A 5186-nucleotide genomic window follows, 5' to 3' on the forward strand; every position below is an offset into this window, starting at 1 on the left:
CATTCAACACTGTATGATAGAGAAAACATGTTAAATTGAAGCCTTTCCAAGAAGTATATCAGGAAATCCGGCTATGATGGACAGGATAAGCCCAAGATAGAGGATACTGGCTTCCTACTAGTATATCGGTCACAACAACAACATACCAGCTCGCGTGTACTAGATTCGGAAACTATAAACAACACGTCATACATTCTTTGTACCGTGTATTGTGTATTGTCACATGGGATTGTTTACGATTATATGTTTACATTTCACCACATTATCACATGCAGTAAAACACGTTTACCCAATAATTGCATCAGGTCCTATAATCTTTATTACTTTAGGGGAATATAAACATCGCAGGGGATTCTGTAACAGTTCTTTATTGTCTAATGAAAATACACGATGATGTAATTACTCGTAGGTAAGATAGTATTTGTGCTTCACAACATATCGTACACATCATACATTATTAGTCGTCCATTCACGAAAGGAGAAATGTACAGTTGTTAAGTTTATATATTTCTTTGGCAATAAACATACGTTTCCTAAATATATAGGAACACGTACGAAACTGCTTTCCTAAGGAAGCATTGGTGTTGCTGCCTTACAGGGACAAATACTGTTGTATGTTTGTACATGTTTGTTGTTATATTACTAGGACTACTCGAGGTAAATCACCTATGTTATATAAAGGAGATAAGTGTTGTCCCATATGAAATTCCACTGCTGGTGTTTTAAAGGGTCAAATATCTTGTTTACCTAGTAAATCCGACTGAATACCGCTACATGTGTATTATTGTTGGGCGAGGTCTGTTAAACAATAACATGGACAGTAGGAATCAGTGGCATAGCTAGACGAACATTATATGGATGCTCTCTCTCCATTTTCTCAGCAAAACCAAGTATGAATGCTTTGGCATACGTGGTTCTTTCTTTCACTTTGGTCGATTTAAATTGAATTTGATACAAAAAATTATTTTCTCTAATTTTCAGTTTAGAATTCCCTCATAATAAAACAACGAAATAATTTCCATATAACTAGGTGAAAACTTTGACACAACGGTAATCCAGCGGAATACTGGAATTCACGGTATGTGATACCATGTTCATATACGTACCATTAAGTACTGTTACTTGTTGTGGGGATTTTGTACTTCCTACTAACACACCCTGAAAACGTCAGTTTTATTGTATCATAATCTCAACCCAACGTGCGTGTAGATTCAGACTAAATGAACGAGGAAGATACAAGTTATATGTATATAAATATCACTGAAGTGATGGGGATTTTATTGGCTTGTCTGATTGTTATACACCTAGGTCTTGGGCCTGGTGGCTCGGTTATCAACACTTTGGTTCTCAGTTTGAGGACTTGACTTTTCCTGGGTTTGACACGGGATTTGACCCCGAATTCAACCTGGATTTACATATTTACAGTGCATGTATATTAATATATATATTATGTATATTGATCATATGTCGTAACAATCAAGTGACCTGACTAAATACAGAGATACATTATCAACTTTATTGTTGCTTTATTTGCTATAATGATTTTTAGCTCATCTGGCCAGAGGGGCCGTTGTTATGTCATGGCGCAGCGTCCATCGCATGAACGCCTGAATGGATATTGATGAAATTTGGTCTGGAGCATTATTGTGAAAATGAGATCAAATGTTGTATAAATGGAGGATGTGGCTCCCCTGGGGCCGGATGGGCAGGGCCCATTAACTAGAAATTTGGGAAAATCCTTTAAATCGCTACTAGTCCTGAACACCTGAATGGATTTTGATGTTTGGTCCGAGTCGTTATTTGGCAAATGAGATCAAACATTGTATAAACGGAGACTATGACTCCTTTGGGGCCGGAGGGGTGGGGCGCAATAAGGGAAATTGAGGTAAATCATTTTAATCACTACTAGTCCCGAATGCCTGAATGACTTTGATGAAAGGTTTGGAGCATAATTGGCCAAATGAGAACATATGTTGTATAGTCGAAGGATGTGGCCCTCTTGGGGTAGGACAAAGGGAACCTAATAGGGGAAATATAGAAAGAAAAAAAAAATCATTTTAAAACCCATTTTCTCTTTCAAGAATAACAGGATTTTGTCCACCTGTAGTTTGAACCATTGTTGGGAGAGGCAGTCCAAAAAAAAAAAAAAATTAAATACCTGGTATAACATAAATTAGATTATTTTGCCATAATTACTGAATTATCTAGGTGAGATAATCAGGCCCTCTGGGCCTCTTGTTTGTAATTATCTGTTGATCTACCTCCATATAAATGATACACAATCAATTCAGATTGTTATGAAATCATTAATTGATAAGCGTTTACAATTATATATTGAAAGGGTCGTCGTCTGTATTGGTTAGATAAGATCATTGTAAATCCTTTTATGGTTGTGATCTCATTATCTTTATTATATATATTTATCTATTCCTGTGGGATTTTCAGCGTTACGAGTATGGCAATAATCATCTGATATAAGGGTTGTATAAGTAGGGTCAGTGTTCTACATGATAATGCGAGTTCAGTCGGTGTAATCGCACCCTGGGAGTAACTTAATTCCATTATGATCACAATAAAGTGATTTCATGACTGCAACATATATTCGAAATAGCTCCAAAAACAAAAACGGACCCTTTGTGTTAAAATTCGTCAATGGTCAACCTCAAGGGAATACACAAACCACACACAGTGAATCAATGGGACAAAGTTTAGTAAAAGATACATTGTATATAATAATGACCAGAAAACTTGTTGGTTCATCCTTCTAGGACTGCTCAGTGAAATCCTCAAGGAACGTCAAGAGAATTCCGAATGGGCCAAAACACATGTTATCTGTCACACATTAACCCCAATAATCATAATATTTCAGTGATGCGTTTGTATATTCTGAACAAATGAGACTATCAAAACAAATTATCCTCTATATTGCGACATTCCCTGGTGAACAGGGTAGAGCACTCATCATGTCTGTTTGATTAGAAGCATCAGAACATTTATCAGCTTATATATTAGAAGTCTGTCGAAGATCCCAGTGAAATCCTGCGTTCATAGTACATAGTATATTGTATAATGTAAATTTAAATTTGTATATTTAGTAGTACAGTACACACGTCTGTTGAGTTCGTGGTAATATATCACAGTAAACTATGGGACAAAACGACTAGAACTAAAGTGTACCCTTTTATTGGCCAACATGTTCGCTCTCATATTTTTATCGAACTGTTTATGAGGACAAGTAGACAGTCTTACGGAGCCTTCAGTTTGTCTGACGGTATATTGTAAAACCTTATCTTTACGTTAATATATATCAGTTTGTCTGCCAGTATATCATATATCAAGATAATCAAGGACAGACCATATCTCGACCTTTAATGACAATAGAGGCGGCTTAGTGGGAAACTGTCCAAACTTTCCTACTGTGAATTTTACTATTTGTATCATTGTTTCCCTGGGTATTACGAGTCGCCGTTGTATGACATGTTTCTTTCTCATCACGATTATCATGATAATGATAATTTTCTAGTAATGACACACCGTATATATATCATATGGTTTCGAGAGATACTTATTGCGGAAGACCTATGATCTCATTTGGGTTTTTCTTCTTCGATAGGAAGAATGACATTACCCCATTATTTTTGTTCTATACAGATACTTGTAGATACTTGAACTTGAGACAGATAACATGGCGGGTCTGGTCGATGATGCGGAAGAGGATTCTTAGAAATGTACATACATTTGTTTTTCTCTTGACAGCTGTGAATGATATCGGACTTACTATAGCTTTATCAATGAATTATGCTTTTTTCAGTGTCGTGTGTATAATAAGCGCAATTCTAACTCAGGATACGAGGGTGGATTGAGTTGTGAGTCTCATATGGAAGGATTTGAATTTTGCCGGATATATTGTATTATATTTCAACATAATTTCCTTCAGCATCTATACACTTTTGCCTGCGGTGTTTAAGGGGCTCAATGCCACTTTTATGGAACTCCTTTTCTTCTTGGCTGTTCAGAGAGTCATCCACTGCATGTTAGGGTTAGGGTGCCTGAAATAGCGGTTTTCAGTTTTGAATGTCAGATGGAGCGAGATCAGGTGAATAAGGCGGATGCTCTATCAATTTAAAGTCACAATCGTGAATGGCAGCCATGACAATGACAGACTATTCCACCCTAACCCTAACCCTAACCGATTTTGTCCATTTTGCAAAAGCCGCTTGTCTTGTTTACATTAACCAAATGAGACCAGTCCTTGGGTACACGGCTCTTAGTACTTGAGTAATTACTTCAGTACGAGGCTCATAACATATTAATCAACCTCCGTATCATTTCTGTTCTATCGTTTTAATTGTAGAAAGCAACTGAGAATTAAAGGTGTATGATATGGGAGACTGGTAAACAAAGGGTATGCTACGGCTTGCTATATAATATGGCTTGTTGCCTACAATTCAGGGTCTCGGTGGGGGTGCACGAGAATTGGTGAATAAAGGAATAAGATGAGAAAAAAGACTTCCTGTGCGAGGTGACGTTTGGTTAAAGAGAGATGAACCCAGGTCTCCCTACCCTATCATTTCTCAAATGATCCAAGTGGAATAAAACTTGAACCTTGAAAAGTCATGTACACGATATTCGCTTTAAAACCTTAATATCACAACACATGCATACGTGTAGAAATATAATATAATTATCATTCTTCCGATAAAATCAGGAATATAGTTTACCCATTTAAAATAAAAATCTAATTCATGAAATGGATAAGGTGTTCTTACAGTTTAATAGATGACCAGCTATTCATTGAAACTCTTTTAATGAACATAAGAATAAAACCATATCCTTCTCCTACAAGAAAAACAGCAACGAAATTTGACAGAAACTGAATTAATAAAGACCTTACATGATTTAGAAAACATGTAGTGAAACTATCAATATTAGAGAAAAAGTGGGGGAAAAGAAGTTAGAAGCTATTCGTCTGCATAAGTTACGATGAAGTATAATGAGATCTAGAGAAGAAGGAGAAAAGCTTCCATAACCTAGAGAATAGAAACTTTGCTTACAAAATTATCCCTCGAATTCAGGAGGATGATAAAAGAAAATAACAAGAAGATATTTAGGAGAATATTGAATTAATATCCAAAATATATTCTTGTTTCTCAATGATAGCTCCTTCATCCTTGTGACCGTTAGGG

The sequence above is a fragment of the Pecten maximus genome, chromosome 3 (assembly GCF_902652985.1).
Source record: "Pecten maximus chromosome 3, xPecMax1.1, whole genome shotgun sequence".
Taxonomy (NCBI): Eukaryota; Metazoa; Mollusca; class Bivalvia; order Pectinida; family Pectinidae; genus Pecten; species Pecten maximus.